The sequence below is a fragment of the Odocoileus virginianus genome, chromosome 10, assembly GCF_023699985.2.
Source record: "Odocoileus virginianus isolate 20LAN1187 ecotype Illinois chromosome 10, Ovbor_1.2, whole genome shotgun sequence".
Lineage (NCBI taxonomy): Eukaryota > Metazoa > Chordata > Mammalia > Artiodactyla > Cervidae > Odocoileus > Odocoileus virginianus.
This window is the reverse complement of record NC_069683.1, coordinates 32,565,972-32,589,178: the sequence shown is the minus strand read 5'-3', so window position 1 is coordinate 32,589,178 and position 23,207 is coordinate 32,565,972. Positions and strand designations below refer to the sequence as shown.

At 37.0% G+C, this 23,207-nt stretch overlaps 1 protein-coding gene across 6 annotated transcripts in view; it reads left to right on the top strand.

The window, feature by feature from the left end:
* Positions 1–23,207, top strand: part of STK33 (serine/threonine kinase 33) — a 185,717-nt gene that overhangs the window by 78,015 nt on the left and 84,495 nt on the right. The gene's annotated exons all lie outside the window — the stretch shown is intronic.

The window sequence follows — 23,207 nt, the reverse complement described above, 5'->3', positions numbered from 1 at the left end:
GACCCAACAGTAGCCACAGGACTGAAAAAGGTCAGTCCTCATCCCAATTCCCAAGAAGGGTAGTACCAAAGAATGTGCTAATCATTGGACAATTGCATTCATCTCCCTTGCTAATAAGGTCATGCTTAAAATCTTGCATGCTAGGCTTCAGCAGTATGTGGACCAAGAAATTCCAGATGGCCAAACTGGGTTTAGAAAAAGAAGAGAAACCAGAGATCAAATTGCCAACATTCACTGGTTATAGAGAAAACAAGAGAATTTCAGAAAAAATACCTATTTCTGTTTCATTGATTATGCTAGAGACTTTGTGTGGATCATGACAAACTGGAAAGCTCTTAGAGAGATGGGAGTACCCAGACCATCTTACCTGTCCACTGAGAAACCTGTATGCAGGTCAAGAAGCAACAGTTAGAACCCTGAATGAAACAACTGATTGGCTCAAGATTGAGAAAGGAGCACAGCAGGGCTGTCTGCTGTCACTGTTTGTTTAATCCATATGCTCAGCACATCATGAGAAATATCGGGCTGGATGAGTTACAAGCTGGAATCAAGATAGGCAGGAGAAACATCAACAACCTCAGATATGCGGATGTTACCACTCTCTAATGGCAAAAATCAAAGAGGAACTAAAGAGCCTCTTGATGAGGGTGAAGGAGGAGAGTGAAAGAGCCAGTTTAAACCTAAACATTGAAAAAACTAAGATCATGGCATTTGACCCCATTACTACATGGCAAATAGAAGGGGAAAAGATGGAAACAGTGACAGATTTCCTCTTCTTGGGCTCCAAAATCACCACGGAATGGTGACTGCAGCCATGAAATCAGAAGACAGTTGCTTCTTGGCAGGAAAGTGATGACAAACCTAGACAGTGTGTTGAAAAGCAGAGACATTACTGTGCCGACAAAGGTCCGTATAATCAAGGCTATGGCCTTCCCAGTGGTCATGCATGGTTGTGAGAGCTGGCCGGTAAAGAAGGCAGAACACCAAAGAATGATACCTTCGAATTGTGGTGCTGAAGACAACTCTGAAAGTCCCTTGAACAACAGGGAGATCAAACCAGTCAATCTTAAGGGAAGTCAACCCTGAATATTCACTGGAAGGGCTGATGCTGAACCTGAAAGTCCAGTGTTTTGGTCATCTGATGCAGACAAACAACTCATTGGAAAAGTCCCTGATGCTGGGAAAGATTGAGGGCAGAAGGAGAAAAGGGCATCACAGGATGAGATGGCTGGCTGGCATCACCAACTCAGTGGATATGAGTTGAGCAAGCTCCAGGAGATGGTGAAGGACAGGGAAGCCTGGTACGCTGCAGTCCATGGAGTCACAGAGAGGTGGACATGACTAGGTGACTGAACAACAACAATATGGTAACTCTAATTCTGGAGAAACTACCAAATTGTTTTCCATGGCTATACCATTTTATTGATATATTCCCACCAGCTATGCCATTTTGCATTTCAGTTATTTCATAGTCTCTCCAACACTTATTGTCTGGTTTTGTTTGTTTAACTGTAGCCATCCTGGTGAGTATGAGGTGCTATCTCACTGTAGTTTTCATTTGCATTATAATAATGACTAAAGAAATCAAATGTCTATTCATGTGCTTACTGGTATTTGTGTATCTTCTTTAATAAATTAGAGTTTTTGATTACCCAAGTTGGAAAAGCTTGCTCTTTCCATTTTGTGCTTTATACTTTTGTTTTCTGCCTTGCACTGAAATTATTTGCATATTCCATTTGTTTCCTTTTATACTGAAAGGATCTTTTTTACCAAGATTATTTTGGCTATTCTGTATCCCTTGCATTTCCATATGAATTTTAGGATTGTCAATTTCTGCAGAAAAGAAAAAGATGCTTGGAAATGGATAGTGATTGAATTGGAAGATCAGTTTTGTGGAATATTGCTGTGTTAACAATTTTAGGTTTTCCAGCCATGAAGACAGTGTCCTTTCATTTGTTTTTTTAATTGACAGAGTTTTTTTTTTTTTTCTTCATATACAGATCTTGTACTTATTTTGTTATTTACTCATGTTTTTTAATATTTTTGCATTGAATCACTTTCTTAATTTTGTTTTCTGATTTTTCACTTTTGGTGTATAGAAATACAACTGATTTACGTATATTGATCTTAAATCCTGAAGCCTTGCTAACCTCATTTATTAGTATGTGTATGTGTGTGTGTATTCCTTAGAATGTTCTATATACATGATCATGTTATTTGCAAATAGAGATAATTTTTTACTTTTCCCATTCTAATCTGGATACTTCTTATTTTATTTTCATGTTTAGTACTCTTCAGGCTAGACTTTTCACTGTCATGCATTGGAGAAGGAAATGTCAACCCACTCCAGTATTCTTGCCTGGAGAATCCCAGGGACGGGGGAGCCTGGTGGGCCCCTGTCTGTGGGGTCACACAGAGTTGGACACGACTGAAGTGACTTAGCAGCAGCAGCAGAACTTTCAGTACAATATTAAATAGGAGTGGTGAGGGTAGACATCCTTGACTTGTTCCTGATTTGGGGAGAAAAGTTTTCAGTCTTTCACCATTAACTATGATGTTAGCTATGGGTTTTTTTGTATTCCCTTTGTCAGTTTGGAAAAATTCCCTTCTGTTCCTCATTTGTTGAATTTTTTATCTTGAGAGAATGTTGGAACTTGTTAATTTTTTTTTCCTGCAGGTATTGAGATGATCATGTGTTTATTTGCCCTGGATTGTATTAATATAGTGTATTATATTGATTTTATGTGTCAAACCAACCTTGTAGTCCTAGGACAAATCTCCTTTCATTGTATTGTGTAATCCTTTTCATATGTTGTTTGATTTAGTATTTTGGTGGTATATGCTGCTGGTACTTTGTTGAGGATTTTTGGTTTTATCATCAATCATAAGGAATATTGATCTCTAGTTGTGTGTGTGTACATGCATGCGCAAGTATGTGATGTCTTTGATTGTTTTGTTATTAAGGTGATACTGGCCTTTGGCTACTCATTTCATTTTTGAAGGGTAGTTTTTGCTGGATTTAGAATTCTTGATTTGTAGATTTTTTTCCCCCCAGAACCTTGAATGTGTCATTCCATTGTCTTCATTCTGTTTCTGATAAGAATACAGCTGTTAATCTTATTGAACATTTCTTGAATGTGATAAGTCACTTCTCTCTTTCAGAATTCTGTTGGTCTCTTGACAGTTTAGCTATTGTATGTCAAAATGTGGATCTTTTTGAGTTTGTTATATTTGGAGTATTTTGAGCCTCTAGATGTGGACATTAATGTTTTTAATCAAGTTTGGAAGTTTTTGGCCATTATTTCCTCACAAATTCTTTCTTCCCATTTCTGTTTATCCTTTTCTTCTGAGACTCCCATTATGCATATATTGGTACAGTTGATGGTATTGCCACATGTTTATGAGGCTATGTTTATTTTTCTTTATTTTTTTAACTTTTGTTTCTCAAACTAGATCAACTTCATTGACATATCTTCAGTTGAGTTCACTGTTTCTTTTTTCTGCCTGCCTAAACCTGCTATTGAGTATCTCTAATGAAATATTCATTTCAATTATTGTACTTTTCAAATCCAGAATTTGTTTGAGTTTTTCAAAAGTAACTCATATATCCCATTGATAATCTCTGTTTGGCCAGATAACCTCATACTTTCTTTTAATTCTTTAGACATAGTTTCCTTCAGCTCTTTGAACATGTTTAAAGTAACTCATTTAAAGTATTTGTTTAATAGCATATGGCCTCCTCAGGACCAGTTTATATTGAGTGCCTTTGTTCTTCTGCATGGCCATACTTTCTAGGGTTTTTTATTTTTGCACGGCTCATAATTTTTCGTTGGAAACTCAGCGTTTTAAGGGTGTAGCGACTCTAGAGATCAGACCCTCTTCCATCCCGGGGTGTTTGTGCTGCCCTGGTGATTGGCGTCGTGGTTTGTTTAGTGACTCTTCTGAACTCAGTGTGTGAAGGCTGTGTTGTCTGTTTTGTGTGGCCACTGATGTCTCTGCCTGTTTAGCTTAGTGGTGACCCAGTGACTAGAAGAGTTTTCCAGAAATGCCTGTGACAAACAAATCACCAGTCTTTGCTGAGAAGCTCTATGTGTATGTTGGGGTATACCTTCAACGCTCAGCAAAGTGTGTGACAACTATTAACCTTCATTTACTGCTTATGCAGAACCTCAAGCTCAGCCAGAGAATGAGAGCTTAGGGGCTTCTGAAGTCTTTATTTTGTTTGGGTACAGCCTTATACACGGCTGTTTGTGGTCTTCTCGATTCCCAAGACTGTGTTGGAGCTTTTCAAAGCTTGTGTGCATTAACATTTCCTAGCTGTTCCTTTCAAGCTTTTTTGGTTAGTCTATTGTTACGCCATATAGTAACCAATTCCTCAGGCCGCTGTGAAGTTAAAACACTTGCTTGAAATTGTTTTCAACAATTGCCCTTTGGGAGAAGGTTTTCTGTATGAGGTGAGTTTTGAGTCAGGCCAAATACAGACTAACTTATAAGTGGGGTCTTCCAGGGAACCAACAGAAAGGTCAAATAATGACAGTGCATTGGGAATGAGAATTTAAAAGGGCTCCGGTTTCCTCTTTCTTTACCCACTGACTACTAGGATGTACCAGGAATGTAGGCTGTTATTTTTCAAGACTATTGCAGAGATGAGAATGGGGGATAGAACTAAGAGAAGTTAAAATGTCACAAAATGTGCTGTTCTTACTGAGATACACTATTTATTGATTTAGAGACAAACACTTCCTGTATTGCTGGAAGGTTTTTCCAGAGCTCTGAAAAAATTTATTCTAAAAATTTTGTCAGCTTTTTCATTGCTTTTATGGATGAACAAAATTTTGGAGGTTCCTCATCTGCCATTTTTGCAACAGTACCCCGTAGCTTAATTTTTAAATACAATTTTCCAGCCCTCATCTTTCTTAAAAGTTTTGAGCCATTTGGCTCTTGACAGTATTTCCTTCATTAAATACCCTCTTTTTTTTTTTTTTTTTTTTGGCCTCTATGGTTACTCTTTTCCATTGTTCAGTGGATGCTCCTCCTCTCATTATCCTTTAGAAGTTGATGTTTTTGAAAGTTCTGTCCTTGACTCTCTTATGTTTTCATTCCACACATCTTTTCTGGGTGATCTCACCTATACATGATTTCAGTTGCCTCTTGCACAACTTAATTCTTAAATGCAAGTTTTAAATCTAGATGCCTCTTTATCTTTGGACTTATGTAGCCACTGCGTCTTAGGCGCCTCCACCTCAGTGTCCTCTCTAACTTTTCTCTTTCTCTCGCCATAGTCATAGGCGAGCAGTTATAAAGTTCTATCACTCTACTTCCTGAATATCTGTGCAATCTGTTTTCCACATCCCTGGTGCTGCTTTCCTAATTAAGACTTCATTTCTGTCTTGCTTAAATTGTTATAATACTTTCTTGTCTTTCCATCCCCATTATTGTTCTGTCTTTTATACATTTTCTATACTACAGGTAGAATACACCTTATAAAAAGCGTATTTTCTTTTTGTCACTTCTTCACTGGGTAGACAATAGCTAACAGTATAGACACCATCCCTGCTTTCAGGGAACTCGGGATATAGTGAAGGACACAGACAGGTAAGTGACCATGTGCAATTCAGAGTATTATGGAGCAAGTATAGTGCACAAAAGAGAGGTAGACATTCAGCTGGGATTCAGGACATCAAGAAAATTTCAAAGGAGATGATGCCTAAGCTAAGATCTGCAAGAAGAGTAGAAATCATAACAATAGAGGGAAGAATGGGAAAGAATATTTCCAGGCTGAGAGTACATGTAGAAAGGCCTAGAGAAAGCATAGCATCACAAGAAAGAAATTCTATATGTTAGAAAACTTTACATTGAGGAAGTAGTATGAGTTAAGCCTGAAGTGATTTTTATTAGGAAAAAACATGGTGAGATTTACATATTAGAAAGAACAGTTTGGCTAGAGTATGGCAAATGCTTTGGATGAGAGGATTGATTTGAAATCAAGGTGACCAGTTGGGAAGCTCTTGCATAGTAGTCCAGGCAATGGGTAATATTGATGTAGGCATTTGGAATAGAGAAAATTGAATGGATTTGAGAACTGTTTTAGAAATAGAATTGTTGAATGTAGAGACCAAGGGAAAGGGAAAAACTAAGGAAAATTGTACTATTCAGTTAATAAAGCTGTCTATTCCAGTAGCTATCTATTTAGAACATAAAGTTTTTAAACATTGAAGTTAAGTTGATTCACAATATTGTATTAGTTTCAGGAGTATAGCAATGTGATTCAGATATCTTTATCTATGAGGATTCTTTTCTATAAAAATTATTATATTGAATATAGTTCCCTAAATATTTACTATTTGTTTAAATATCCCCTATTTACTATTTAGTTATAGTAAATCTTTGTGTTTTTTTAAATCAGTTCCTTTTGTAGTATTGTGTGTCTGTTAATGCCACACTCCCAATTTATTTCTCCCTATCCCCCTTTCTCCTTTGGTAATCATAAGTTTGTTTTCTATGTCTGTGAATCTGTTTCCATTTTGTAAATAAATTCATTTGTATTATTTTTTAGATTCCATGTTTAAGTGGTATGATATTTGTATTTGTCTGACTTAATTTACTCAGTGTGATATTCTCTGGATCCATCCATGTTGCTGCAAATGGCAAAGTTTCATTCTTGTTATGGCTGAGTAATATTCCGTTGTATATATATATAGCCATATATTCTTTATACTTTCACCTCTTGATGGATATTTAGGTTGCTTCTATGTCTTGGATATTATAGATAATGCTACTATGAATATTAGGGTGTATGTATCTTTTTGAATTAGTTTTCATCTTTTCTGGATACATGCCCCAGAGTGAACTATCTGGATCATATAATAGCCCTATTTTTATTTTTGTTTTAAGGAACCTCCAATACTGTTTTCAGTAGTGACTGTACCAATTTGCATTCGTACCAGCAGTGTACAAGGGTTGCTCCACACCCTCTCAACATTTGTTATTTATAGGCTTTCTGATGATGACCATTTGGAGCTAAGTGAGGTGATACCTTAATGTATCAATAGTTTTTATTTGCATTTCCTTGGTGATTAGCAATGTTGAACATCTTTTCATGTACCTTAGAACATAAAGCTTTTGTATATGTATGTAGGTAAGTAAGTATGTACATTAGTGATAAGAAAGTATATGGTGCTTTATAGATTTTCTTTTAAAAATTATCTACATTTGATATAAGTCTAGAAACCTAAGTTCCCCTGGAAATTTAATGTTTTCTTAGTAAAAGCTAGTATGGGCCTAATACCTGGTCAGTTTATTTATTTCTGTGAGCCTAGCCTTGTATTTCCTATCAGGATTCATGATTAAAATCATCTCAACATTTCTAGTCAACTTTTTTTTGTCATAAGGATAAAACTACATAGTTGATATTGTCAGTTTTCCCATGCTACAGAAGAATGTTTCTGTTTTGGAATTTTCTCTATAAATCAACCAAAATCTTCTGCAATTTTATATTTTTAGTGTAGCAGAAGATCTGACCAGGGTAAAAGTACTTTTTAATCTAGTGAATTTATGTCTACATGACTACCTTTTTCTATCTGATTAAAAAGCATGGTTTGAAATGTAGCATTCTTTGAATTTGAAGGCCTGTTTTAAAGTTTATCATTTCATCACCAAGATAGAAAAGAGAATCATTGATTGTTTTTGTAGAAGAGGTTTGGAAATTCATATATTTGGACTTTCATATGCTTCTGTATGGACTTTGAAGAAATAATAACCCCATAACCACTATTCCCTGAACTATTCTAGTATTTGTTAAGTGGATGGATGAATGGATGTGATACTGTTAAACAAAAGTAGCTTTCAGTTTAGCTTTAATCAGGATCATTAATCTGAATTTATTTTAGGAAGCAAAGGAAAAGTTTAGTATTAATATTATCTTTAAAATGTTATAGAGGACATTTTAAATCTTCGTCATAAAATAAGAGAGAAATGATGGTTTCCTTTTAATTGAAGACAAAAATCCCATGGCTCCAAAAAAGAAATCCTTTCTATTCTCAGTTGCTTTTAAAAATCTTGAACCCGTCAGTGAAATTGTGTAATCTAGTAATAACATGCCTAAGGCTTATTGCCTTTTCTTGGGCAACAGTATCAGCAAATGATGTGCTCTATCGATTTTAATCACATTGTTTTTACAGTTCCATTGCAATGTTTGGAAAACTCACCAAGTAAATAAATCTGTGGATGCAGACACCTCTTTTTTCTCTGAAAACCTAATCAATTACATATTATTCCTTCTTGATCAGTCATTAAGGTATAACATAGTAGTAATATTTTGAGAGACTGTGGTCGTAGCTAGGCTAAAATGTTCTTGATGTCCAACATTATAATATTAAAAAAATTCTTATAAATGCAATATTTGAGTGCCTGTAGCATTCAGAATTTAACATTTAACAAGATGCTTGTGGGCTAGTTCAGCAAGCCATTTCCTCTACAATAAAGCTGCACACATCTAGAGCAAACTCCCATAAGGTTATATTCTAAACTAGCTATGAGCTAATTAGATGGCAGTTTGTATATCGGAAACTGTGTAGAACAATATTTGGAGCATTAGATTGAGAAATTATGACTGCTAAAATAATTTTCTGATGCTACCATCTATTGAGTTTTGGCAGAATTTCATAATAATAAAAACTTCAGCTTATTAAAAGTTTACAATGTGTCAGGACTTTACATACATCAAACCTATCCTTGTAACAATTCTGCCATGTAGGTATATAGACACCATCTATATATTTTGCATATAAGGAAGTTGAGACCACATAGGTTAAGTCACTGGTGAGGAATTTGAACCTTGGTCTAATAGTAAAGCTCAGGTTCTTTCTGATTACCAAGGGCAAACAAATTTCATTTAAAATATTCTGTACATGTGAAATTGAACCATTATCTGAGAAAACTTCTGAGATCTTGTTGTTGTTGTTCAGTAGATCAGTCGTGTTGGATTCTTTGCAACTCCATGGACTGCAGCATACTAGGCTTCCCTGTCCTTCACCATCTCCTGGAGCTTGCTCAAACTCATATCCATGGAGTTGGTGATGCCATCCAACCATCTCATCCTCTGTTGTCCCCTTCTCCTCATGCCCTTCTCCTCCCCATGTCTCCTCAAGACCCTCCTCAGGGTCTTTTCCAGTTAGTCTGCTCTTCCATCAGGAGGCCAAAGTATTGGAGCTTCAGCTTCAACGTTTGTCCTTCCAATGAATATTCAGGATTGATTTCCTTCAGGATTGACTGGTTTGATCTCCTTGCAGTCCCAGGAACTCTCAAGAGTCTTTTCAAACACCACAGTTCAAAAGCATCAATTCTTTGGTGCTCAGCCTTCTTTATGGTCCAACTCTCACATCCATACATGACTACTGGAAAAATCATAGCTTTGACTAGACTGATCTTTGTTGGCAAAGTAATGTCTCTGCTTTTTAATATGCTCTCTAGGTTTGTCATAGCTTTTAAGGAGAAAGCATCTTTTAATTTCATGGCTGCAGTCACCGTCTGCAGTGATTTTAGAGCCCAAGTAAATAAAGTCTGTCACTGTTCCATTGTTTCCTCATAATGCTCATAAATTTTTCAAAAAGTTTGGGATCTTTAGACCCTAGATGGTAGAATGCTGCTGTTCTGTTTTCTGGGACTGATGTAGCTTTGTTTGCAATAGTGCTGAATTTGGAGTAGGGATGTATGCATATGTCTGTGAAATAAATAACTTAATATTTTATTGTGGAAGTCATACTGGGGAGTTTCCCTTGATGTTTTTGTTATTTTAGAACTAATTAGAAATAAACCATATATTCTATCACATTGAAACATTGACTCTAGTGAATTTGTCACTAGCTTCTTTATTTTTTTTAATTTTTTTTTCAGTTTGACGTGTTTATTTATTTATTTTTTCCATTTATTTTTATTAGCTGGAGGCTAATTACTTTACATCATTGCAGTGGTTTTTGTCATACATTGAAATGAATTAGCCATGGATTTACATGTATTCCCCATCCCTGTCCCCCCTCCCACCTCCCTCTCCGCCCTATCCCTCTGGGTCTTCCCAGTGCACCAGGCCCGAGCACTTGTCTCATGCACCCAACCTGGGCTGGTGATCTGTCTCACCCTAGATAATATACATGTTTCGATGCTGTTCTCTTGAAACATCCCACCCTCGCCTTCTCCCAGAGTCCACAAGTCTGTTCTATACATCTGAGTCTCTTTTTCTGTTTTGCATATAGGGTTATCGTTACCATCTTTCTAAAGTCCATATATATGTGTTAGTATACTGTAATGGTCTTTATCTTTCTGGCTTACTTCACTCTGTATAATGGGCTCCAGTTTCATCCATCTCATTAGAACTGATTCAAATGAATTCTTTTTAATGGCTGAGTAATATTCCATGGTGTATATGTACCACAGCTTCCTCATCCATTCGTCTGCTGATGGGCATCTAGGTTGCTTTCATGTCCTGGCTATTATAAACAGTGCTGCGATGAACATTGGGGTGCATGTGTCTCTTTCAGATCTGGTTTCCTCGGTGTGTATGCCCAGAAGTGGGATTGCTGGGTCATATGTCAGTTCTATTTCCAGCTTTTTAAGAAATCTCCACATTGTTTTCCATAGTGGCTGTACTAATTTGCATTCCCACCAACAGTGTAAGAGGGTTCCCTTTTCTCCACACCCTCTCCAGCATTTATTGCTTGTAGACTTTTGGATAGCAGCCATCCTGACTGGCATGTAATGGTACCTCATTGTGGTTTTGATTTGCATTTCTCTGATAATGAGTGATGTTGAGCATCTTTTCATGTGGTTGTTAGCCATCTGTATGTCTTCCTTGGAGAAATGTCTGTTTAGTTCTTTGGCCCACTTTTTGATTGGGTCATTTATTTTTCTGGAGTTGAGCTGGAGGAGTTGCTTGTATATTTTTGAGATTAATCCTTTGTCTGTTGCTTCGTTTGCTATTATTTTCTCCCAATCTGAGGGCTGTCTTTTCACCTTGCTTATAGTTTCCTTTGTTGTGTCACTAGCTTCTTATTTGTTCATATATCAGTAGATTTGGGTTGATTGTACTATCTAGGACTTATTCTGCATACTTTAGAACTTTATACCGTATGTTGAAGTCCTCTGTCCCCTCCATGACTATGCTTGAAATGTTGCTGGAGAAATTAGTGTTGGCAGTCACTAATTAGTATCACTAGCTAGTGTGGCTAATTTGTGTCAAGGTTGGAAGTGCTCACTTAAAACTGTTTGCAGCACTCCGTCCTTTCTGGCAGCTCTCTCAGAGTGAGAACCTCATGTTCCACTCTACCTCATCTGTCTTTTGTGCCTAGTGGAGCCCCTGTTCTTCAGTGAAGATACTCTTGTTAAACCTGATATTTCCTGAAAGTGCTTCTTCTCTGTTTTTATCTTAGCACAGACCTGACTTTCTGTCTCCCATTGTTCTTGTCTTCAAATGGAAACCACTTTTTTCTACTCCTCTTGAACCATAGGTTTTGGGCCCTTGCATGTGCTGGTGTTGCTGTCTAGAAAGCCTTTCCTTGACTTGTTCACTAAGTGAACTCCAACTCATTCCAATTCTCCAGTTCATTCTAGGTCTTTAAGACTTAGTTTAATAGATGCAAAAAACTTTTGACAAAATTCAACATTTATTTGTGATTAAAAACTCTCCAGAAAGTGGGTATAGAGGGAACGTACTTCAAGATACTAAAGGCCAAAATTAATTAAACTTACCATCATACTGGGTGAATACCTGAGAGAATTTCCTGTAAGATCAGGAAGACAAATATGCCTACTGTCACCACTTTTATTCAACATGGTATTGGAAATGCTAGTCATAGCAGTCAGACAAGAACAAGAAATAAAAGGAATCCAAATTGGAAAGGAAGAAGAAAAATAGTCACTGTTTGCATATAACATGATGTTACACAGAAAACCCTAAAGATGCCACCAAAAAATTTACTAGAGGTCATCAATGAATTTGGTAAAGTTGCAGGATCCAAAATTAATACATAGAAATCTGTTGCATTTCTATACATTAACAACAAACTATCAGAGAAAGTAGGGAAGGAGTTTCATTTGCCATCATATTAAAAATAATAAATTGCCTAGGAATCAGCCTATCTAAAGAGGTAAAAGACCTGTACTTGGAAAACTGTGAGACACTGATGAAAAAAATTGAAGATGACCCAGTGAGAGAAATACTCATAGACTGGAAGAATTAATATTGATAAGATGATCATACTACCCAAGGCAATCTATAAGTCCAGTGCAATCTCTATTAAAATACATTTTTCACAGAACTAGAACAAATAATTTAAAAATTTGTATGGGAGGACAGAAGATTCCAAGTAGCCAAAATGATCTTGAGAAAGAGGAATAGAGGGGGGACCATCATGTTCCCTGATGTCAGACTGTACTGTTAATACAAAGCTATACATTCCTTTTCACATTGTTGTTGCTCAGTTGCTAAGTCATGTCTGACTCTTTGAGACCCCATGGTATAGCACATCAGGCTTCTCTGTACTTCACTATCTCCCGAATTTGCTCAAACTCATGTTCATTGAGTCGGTGATGCTATCTAACCATCTCATCCTCTGCTGTCCACCTCTCCTTTTGCCACCAATCTCTCCGGCATCAGGGTCTTTTCCAATGAGTTGGCTCTTTGCATCAGGTGGTCACAGCATTAGAGCTTCAGCTTCAGTCCTTCCAATGAATATTCAGGGTTGATTTCCTTTAGGGTTGACTGGTTTGATCTCCTTACAGTCCAGGAGACTCTTATGACTCTTCCCTAGAACCACAATTTGAAAGTATCAATTCTTTGGCACTCAGCCTTCTTTATGGTCCAACTCTCACATCTGTACATGACTACTGGAAAAATCATAGCTTTGACTGGATGGATATTTGTTGGCAAAGTGATGTCTTTGCTCATTAACACTTCTAGGTTTGTCATAGCTCTCCTTCCAAGGAGCAAGCATCTTTTAATTTCATGGCTGCAGTGATTTTGAAGCTCAAGAAAATAAGATCTGTTACTGCTTCTACTCTCTCCCCTTCTATTTGCCATGTGATGGGACCAGGTGCAATGATTCTTAGTTTTTTTAATGTTTAATAGGCACTGTACAAATGTTATATAGTTAGTTCTCATGATAATCATGTAAGAGAGTTACTACTATTAGCTCCTCTTTACATATCCCCATATGTACAGAGCTAGTAATAGAGGTAAAATTTGAATCCTGATCTCTATCATTCTAAATTTTGTTTCCCACTTGATTACATTACTTCCCTGGTAACTCCCTCTTTTGTATTACTTTTGTACTTTTTATATTCTGATGATTGTATGTGTGTGTGCTCAGTTGCTCAAGCATGTCTGACTCTTAGCAACCACATGGACTGTAGCCTGCCAGTCTCCTCTGTCCATGGAATTTTCCAGGAAAGAATACTGGAGTGGGTTCTTACTCCAGGAGATCTTCCTGACCCAGGGATTGAACCCGCATTTCTTGTGGCTCCTGTGTTGGCAGGCTGATTCTTTGCCACTGCACCACCTGGGAAGCATATATTGATCATTATTTTTATCATAATCATTATCACTAAGGCCCATGCCTTGATAATCTCTTTATTCCCTGTACCCAGAACAATCCTTGGTATATAACAGGTATTCAGAAAGTGTTTGCTGGATACATGCATACATGGTTGGGTGACTGGGTTCTGTGTTGTTCTGTCCTCCTACTTTGACCTCTCTTGCTCACTGCTTAACTCATTACTGCTCCCTGAAGACTCTTCTTGGCTAGTCGTACAGAACCCTTACCAGTAAGTGCCTTTTAGGTCTTATTTCCCCTATCTTTGCTATTTTATTGAAATTAACAGACATGCCACATTGATGACCAAGATACGACATTCTAAATGCTTTTGTTCTGGCCAAGTCTGGGGTTTGTGTGCTGCAGATAAATGACTCATCATTACAAGTGAAGAGAACAGTCTCTTCTAGAAAAATATCCTTACTTGAGGTGATTTGGCTAGGGAACCTGAGAAAGTTAACATATATATCACATGAATTTTTTTGATCTCATCTATGACATGGCAAATAGATGGGGAAACAATAGAAACAGTGACAGGCTATATTTTGGGGCTCTAAAATCACTGCAGATGGTGACTGCAGCCATGAAATTAAAGCTTGCTCCTTGGAAGAAAACTTATGACCAACCTAGACAGCATACTAAAAAGCCAGAGACATTACTTTGCCAACAAATGTCCGTCTAGTCAAAGCTATGGTTTTTCCAGTAGTCATGTATGGATGTGAGAGTTGTACTATAAAGAAAGCTGAGCTCCAAAGAATTGATGCTTTTGAACTGTGGTGTTGGAGAAGACTCTTGAGAGTCTCTTGAACTGCAAGGAGATCCAACCAGTCCATCCTAAAGGAAATCAGTCCTGAATATTCATTGGAAGGACTGATGCTGAAGCTGAAACTCCAATACTTTGGCCACCTGATGTGAAGAGTTGAGTCATTTGAAAAGACCCTTATGCTGGGAAAGATTGAAGGTGGGAGAAGGGGATGAAAGAGGCTGAGATGGTTGGATGGCATCACTGACTCAATAGATAGAAGTTTGAGTAAGCTCTGGGAATTGGAGATGGACAGGGAAACCTGGCATAGTGCAGTCCATGGCGTCACAATGAGTTGGACATGACTGAGCGACTGAACTGAACTAATGACATGCATGTTTTATATGACAGAAACACAAGCCAGTTATTGCTAGTTATACAATATGTCAAAAAGTAGTGATTTTTTAAAAATTGAATATGAGGATATGAATAATAATGTTTATCAGGACCAAGCTTTATAGCTGTTGAAGACTGGACTTAGCCAAAACTCTTAGAGTTTTACAATATGGTATATCATTGAAGTAAATACTTATGTCTGTGTATCTTTAAGATTCATAAATTTGAAAGTGTAGTTGTAACATCTTGTCTGATAGGAAAACTGTCAGAAATAGATGGCAATTTAGAGTAGAGGATTGGGGTCAGGCTTGGTATTGGGGGTTTGGTGTTTTGCTCTAGAATGAGAGCTTCAAGGTAGAGTAAGGGTTGGCTTGTAGTGCAGTTAGTTTGTTGGCCAGGAGGCGTCTTCAGGTATATTATTTTTTTACATGATAAGCACTGGCTCACCTACTCTAGGCTCCTACATTGCATATTATATTTGTGAGTTCAGAAGCACTGTTTCTATCAATCACTGAATAGTTTTCAATCAATAATCCTCATTTAATAATGGAGATCTTTACTGAATATAAGATGACAAGGTGAATAGAATATAGTTCCTGCCTTGGATGTTCTCACAGTCAAGAGAAGTATTTTTGTTGTTGTTTTTTTGTTTGTTTGTTTTATTAAATTAATATTACTTATAAAGAATCTTAAAAACAGAGGTCATGGAATGTATTGTTGGTGTTTTGTTATAGACTGTTTGGAGTTATCATGCCTTCAAACATCTGACTACAAGAAGTAGGTTGCCTGTTTGTTCAGTTGCTGAGTCGTGTCCAACTCTGCAACCCTGTGGACTGTAGCACACCAGGCTACCCTGTCCTTCACTATCTCTTGGAGCTTGCTCAAACTCAAGTCCATTGAGTCAGTGATGCCATCCAACCATCTCATCCTCTGCTGCCCCCTTCTCCTTTTGCCTTAAATCTTTCCCAGCATCAGAGTCTTTCCAATGAGTCTGCTTTTTGCATCAGATGGCCAAAGTATTGGAACTTCAGCTTTAGCGTCACTCCTTCCAATGAATATTCAGGGTTGATTTCCTTTAGGATTGACTGGTTTGATCTACTTGCTGTCTAAGAGACTGTCAGTAGTCTTCTCCAGCACTACAGTTCAGAAGCATCAATTCTTCAGCACTAAGCTTCTTTATGGTCCAACTGTCACATCCATACATGACTACTGGAAAAACTGTAGCTTTGACTATACACACCTTTGTTGGCAAAGTGATGTCTCTGCTTTTTAATATGCTGTCTAGGTTCGTCATAGCTTTTCTTACAAAGAGCAAGCGTTTTTTAATTTCATGACTTCAGTCACCATCCGCAGTGATTTTGGAGCCCAAGAAAATAAAATCTGTCACTGTTTCCACTTTTCCCCCTTCTATTTGCCATGAAGTGATGGGACTGGATGCCATGATCTTTGTTTTTTGAATGTTGAGTTTTAAGCCAGCTTTTTCACTCTCCTCTTTCACCCTCATCAAGAGGCTCTTTAGTTCCTCTTCACTTTCTGTCATTAGAGTGGTATCATCTGCATAACTGAGGTTGTTGATATTTCTCCTGGAAGTCTTGATTCCAACTTGTGATTCATCCAGCCAGGCATTTCGCATGGTGTACTCTGCATAGTATACCTAGTACACATAGTACACATAAATAGGCAGGGTGAAAATATACAGCCTCGACATACTCCTTTCCCAATTTTGAACCAGTCTGTTGTTCCATGTCTAGTTCTAACTATTGCTCCTTGACTTGCATTCAGGTTTCTCAGGAGACAAGTAAGGTGGTCTGGTATTCCCATCACTTTAAGAATGTTCCAGTTTGTTGTGATCCACACAGTCAAAGGCTTTTGTGTAGTCAGTGAAATGGAAGTAGATATTTTTCTGGAATTTCCTTGCTTTTTCTATGACATCCTAGTTTATGTTTAAATATCATCTTGATTTCCTACAGCTGACCTTCCAACCTCTGCTTGGATACTTGTAGTGACAGAGATAGTCTTTCCTGTTAACTTAGACAGTTCTAAATGTTAGGAAGCCCTTTGTATCAGGTTGATATTGGCTTACACTGTCTTTGAGTCACACAGAACTCTAATTCCTTCTTCAAATCTATGAAGAGAGCTCTGACATTCCCTCCTCCACATGACCCCCTCGTTTCTTGATGACTTTTCTATACATCTGCTTATTTTCTGCCTAAGTGATTTGTGATTATGGCTCTTCCCCCACAAAATGAATACTCACAGATTTTCATTGAGTGTCCATTATGTACAGGATCAGCTGTGCTGGCATAAAGGTCCCTGACTTCAGATTGCTTTTAATGTACATGGAGAAAAGACACTGGATAACAACAAGAAAAACATCAGGGAAAGAATCGGTGGGGATGGGGGAATCTCTCCAGGTTCTTTAAACCATACTCTTTTTGTAAAATCTCTGTTCTTAAACTGTCAGCATGGGGACCACATTTAAGACTGTCCCTCCAGATTATAGCTTAATCAGTGAGGAGTATTATGCAAATTAAAATTTTAAAATCTGATAGCATACGTTAGGTGTTAAATGTCAGAATTTTTAAATGTCTGAAATAATATAAAATTTAAACATACTATAAATCCTTTTATAAGACAATATAGACCACTTTTCCTAATCATGACTTTAATGGAAATGGTAAACAAGTGCTGGTCTCACTTAACAACACTATGATCTAGAAAGCTCATTTGGCCCCTCTTTAGATTCTATAAGCATGTTATGAAAACAAGTAGTTGAAAAGTGAATATACAGTCATTCCGCTTGGTCTGCATAATGTCAGACAATCCATACGGCTTTTTCTTTACTTGAATAGAACACATTTTTTTACTGAATTGACTTGACTGTTAGGTTCCTTGTAGACATAGTCTTAGCAAAGAAAGCTAAAAATTGCTTTTGGGGAAGAAAATTGTAGCTAGTTATATCTTATAAAACCATTCTTGTGTTCATTTTCAAGGAAATTACTGTAAGTGTATCTTCTAGGGCCAGTGTGTTAAGAGACCTTTTTATGCTGAAATAAAAACTCAGAGAGTTTCCATATTAGAGTTGTTCCATTGACTTGTTTTACTCCTGAAAATAAAATAAGAATCTTTAGCCAAAGGAAAGCTCACGTTTGTTAAACACTGACATTATTTGACCTTATTGTATTTATTTACATTATGTTTAATACCTATGTATGTCCAGTCTTTGGAGACACAAAGAAACTATTACATTAGAAGTTTCTTTGGTTTCCTAATATGTTTTTCTATCCAAAGTCCTGGTTACATGTAGTTCCATAGTTCTACATAAGGAGAGCTATTCATCTTTGTGTTTACATAAACATACGCTAGGTTTGCAATACCTGATTCATTTTATGCCCCTAAAATATGAATGACATCATTTGGCCTACTAGACAGTAGGTTTATTTTACTAACAAATCTTTCAGATCAGTTCATAAGTGAGAAAGAAATAAATGTGAGTAAATGTTTGTTCTATTTTGGTTTTTAAATTAAAATAATTAGAATTCAGCCAGCGAAAAAGAAATTAAATTCAAAATCCAATCCTTCTCAAGAAATTTTGCATACAGCTAGCTATTCCACCTATTGTTTTAGCATTGCTGGGGTAAGAAAGTAGAACATTACTTTGGCAAATGTAATAGTTGGTAAGCTGGGAAGCAGAAATGAAGCTTGTCAGTGAATATCAGGAACTCTTTATATTCTGAATATAGCTACCAAATACTTATGGGGCAATGGATATGTCAGAAACTGGGGCAAGAAAGTACCTGGAAGTCTATGTCAGTGTCAGTGATACTGTGATAACTTGACATTGAGAGACTGAGGGAGAAACTAAAGGAAATACTTTCTGAACTGAGCTAAGAAAAATACAACTATTTTTCAGTCCACAAAACAAACTGTCTTAGAAATGGGAAATTTAATATTTAAAGATTCTCTTGAAAGTTTGTGGAGATATATATATATATGTATATATATATAAAATGTAGTAAAACTTGAGGGATATAGTAAGAATGCTTTTAGGAGTACTGTTTATAATGAAGGAACTTAGCTACATTTTAAATAAACCTTTACATTATGAACACTTCTTTCAGTTTCTTATAAAAAGTACTATAAAATCAGTATTCTTAATGCATGCATAAAATGATGCCTTACATATCTGATATGGGACTTTTCTACACCTGCAGAGAGAAAGCACTATTTTTTTCTAAACAGAAAGGCTGTTATTTGCAGATCTACTCTGCTGCTCTGAGTCATTGATGGTTACAGGCTTATATATTTACCCTGAGATGCAAAGCATTTTCTTCAAGGCCTAAAGTTAAATCATTTTTCAGTGTGCATAAAGGTACATTCTGAGTTTTGTTTGTCTCGCTACATATACTTGGAAAACAAGGTCAAGCATTTGTTAAAATGTGTGTGTGTGTTGGCATCAGTTGCATTCCTTTTTTCCTCTTCCTGTCTGAAGGGTACCCTTGATGTACCTTTTCCAGTGCTCACCGTTATGGGTTTTAATCACATCAGCAGAATTTTTTGTACTGCTTTGGTGAAAGGTCATACTTATTGGGCTGACTTGTCTATTTATTTCTATCTGGTAATCTTAGAATATGCTGTAATCTAGGATAAAGATAAATACAGGCACACCATTTAGGATTTTTGCATCTCTTCACAGAAAAGATTGGCGTGTAAGAGCTCCTCCCTTTTTGAGAACACTGCCATGATCTAATTTTGGTTATTTTAACTGAATGAAATGAATTGGATGGCTTTCATTGCTATGAAACAATTTGTGTGCTTAGTCACTTAGTTGTGTCCTACCCTTTGTGACTCATTGGACTGTAGCCTGCCAGCCTCCTCTGTCCATGGGAATTTTTAGGCAAGAATATTGAAGTAGGTTGCCATTTCCTTCTCCAGGAGATCTTCCAGACCCAGGAATCTTTTTTTTTTTTTGGAGGCTAATTACTTTACAATATTGTAGTGATTTTTGCCAGACATTGACATGAATCAGCCATGGATTTACATGTGTTCCCCATCCCAATCCCCCCTCCCACCTCCCTCCCCATCCCATCCCTCTGGGTCTTCCCAGTGTACCAGCCCTGAGCACTTGTCTCATGCATCCAACCTGGGCTGGTGATCTGTTTCACCCTTGATAGTATACTTGTTGCACTGCTATTCTCTCAGAACATCCCACCCTCGCCTTCTCCCACAGAGTCCCAAAGTCTGTTCTGTACATCTGTGTCTCTTTTTCTGTTTTGCATATAGGGTTATCGTTACCATCTTTTAAAATTCCAAATATATGCATTAGTATACTGTATTGGTCTTTATCTTTATGGCTTACTTCACTCTGTATAATGGGCTCCAGTTTCATCCATCTCATTAGAACTGATTCAAATGAATTCTTTTTAATGGCTGAGTAATATTCCATGGTGTATATGTACCACAGCTTCCTTATCCATTCGTCTGCTGATGGGCATCTAGGTTCTTCCATGTCCTGGCTATTATAAACAGTGCTGTGATGAACACTGGGGTGCACATGTCTCTTTCAGATCTGGTTTTCTCGGTGTATATGCCCAGTAGCAGGATTGCTGGGTCATATGGCAGTTCTATTTCCAGCTTTTTAAGAAATCTCCACATTGTTTTCCATAGTGGCTGTACTAATTTGCATTCCCACCAACAGTGTAAGAGGGTTCCCTTTTCTCCACACCCTCTCCAGCATTTATTGCTTGTAGACTTTTGGATAGCAGCCATCCTGACTGGCATGTAATGGTACCTCATTGTGGTACCATTTCTCTGATAATGAGTGATGTTGAGCATCCTTTCATGAGTTTGTTAGCCATCTGTATGTCTTCTTTGGAGAAATGTCTATTTAGTTCTTTGGCCCACTTTTTGATTGGGTCATTTATTTTTCTGGAATTGAGCTGCAGGAGTTGCTTGTATATTTTTGAGATTAATCCTTTGTCTGTTGCTTCGTTTGCTATTATTTTCTCTCATTCTGAAGGCTGTCTTTTCACCTTGCTTATAGTTTCCTTTGTTTTGCAAAAGCTTTTAAGTTTAATTAGGTCCCATTTGTTTATTTTTGCTTTTATTTCCAATATTCTGGGAGGTGTAGACCCAGGAATCTAACCCATGTGTCTCCTGCATTGCAGGCAGATTCTTTCCCCACTGAGCTTTTGAAGAAGCCTCATAAAACAATTTACATATATGGAAATTTCCTGTTCCCTAAAAGTAGGAAGGAACTCTGATATAGAACTTCCCAAGTGAAATGATAAATGCTGTGAATAAAAATAAAGCAAAGTAAGTGGACAGAATGAATGGCCTACTGTTTCAGAGGAGATGGTTAGAAGAGGTCTCGCAGATGAGCAGAGATCACCATGAAGTGAGGGAGCAAGCCATGCAAATATCTGAGGAAAGCACATCCTAGCAGAGAAAGCAAGGGCCAAAGCCATGAGAAGGCACTGTGCTTGGCATATGCAAAGAACAGCAAGGAGACCAGTGTATATAGAGCAAAGGAGAGAATGGAGAGATAAATCTGAGAGGGAGTGAAGGTTCAGTTTCTTTGGAGCCTTATAGGCAAAATTCAACAGAACCTACAGTTCTTTTTAATTTCTGTTCATCTTAAATTTTGTTTCTTAATCATGTTTTTTCTCTTTCTTTGATTTGACTGCTCATGTAGTATATTTTTTGTCCTTTCTTTTTCTATTTTTAATAAAGTTTTAAGAATAAAAGTTTTCTTTACGTACAACTTTGCTTGCATTCTGTAAGGTTCATGGCCATAAGTCAACTGCAAGGTATGTGCAGAAATGAAAGATTTAAATTGGCATATTGCTATCCCAGACAGAATCAGGGTTTTGTTAATAAGCAAGAGTAGGGGAATAAATGTTGCATAAACTACTAGCAATATCTTTCACAAAATCCTTTGGGTCTGGAAGATTTTCCTATAGATTCCCATGCTATACAGACTGTTACAAAGCATCGCGAGATGGAAAGATAGCCAATTTATTTTATAAAACTGCCAGAATCTTGTATCAAAACCTGATAAAGATGAATGAAAAGGAAAATTAGAGACCAGTTTAACTTACGGATATAACTGTGAAAAGTCAGAATACAAACATTTCAGTTTTTCAGCACATTGAAAGAATCATCCATCATGATCATGTAGGGTTCATACCCAAAATGCAAGAGTGCTTTAATATTAAGAAAGCTTTTAATACCATAAAACATACCAAAAAATCAAATAAGAAAAATATAATCACGATAGGTAAAGATTTGATCAAAGTCAACCCTTATTTCTGATTAGAAAACTGATCTTAGATAACTAAAGCTAGAAATGTATTTCTTTAATGAAATAAAGATATCTAGCTCCTATTCTGGTCAAGTTTATTCCAGTTCAATGAACAAAGGTATATTCTATATATCACTAGCCTTATCAATCTATGACTTCAAAATATACTTTCAAGTAATATCTGAAGTAGGATGGCAGAGAACCATGATGATGTACTCCCAGTTACTTCTGAAAGTTTCTCAGTTTCTTTTTCATGTGGTGCAGAACACATCCCCCCTCATTACTAAACTCACATGTTTCCAACTTGCCACTGTACATATAGCTGCAATAACTGGTTAGGTAGAATGATGGGCATACCTGTTCTTCACTCAGGGAAAAGGAGCACACACCAGTTCCTATTTTTCTATTTGAGAGTAAAAATAAGGATACTTCTGATATTGCCTTTGAACTTTTAGCATTAGATAGCTTTATAGAATCAAATTATCTACTCCTTTGTGAAGTGTATAGTATGGATTTGGGGCATTCCAGGTGACTCAGTGGTAAAGAATCTGCCTACCAATGAAGGAGACACAGGTTCTCAATACCTGGGTTGAGAAGATCCCCTGGGGGAGGAAATGGCAACCCACTCCAGTATTCTTGCCTGGGAAATCCCATGGACAGAGAAGCCTGGTGGGCTGTATAGTACATGGGGTGTAAAGAGTCAGCCATAACTTGGTGACTGAGCACACAACAACATGGATTTGTTCTGATAATATGTAGACAGAGGCTCATTAACTTTTGAAACCACAGTAATGTGTGTTTTATACAAGTATTTTAAAGCCTTTTTTATTTACCACAACCCACCTTATGAAATGCATTTTATATTGTGACCAAGTGTACACACACACACACACACACGTTCTATGCATTCATAACTATGTAATTTTTTTAAAGTTTCACAAAGCTTACCAAGGAGCTATGCAAAATGCTCTCACTTATTTATCTATTTTATTCTACTTTATTTAAAAAATTTGTATCAACCCACCAAATTTCCTTAGACCACACTTTTTAGCAGTTCAGAGAGTGATTCTTTGGACTGTTAAATAAATGTCTGGAGTTCAAGGAGTCAATTCTGGAAGATGAGAATGTATTGGTTTTTAGAAATGTATTCTAATTTTGTTGTAAATATTAACTTTTCATGTAT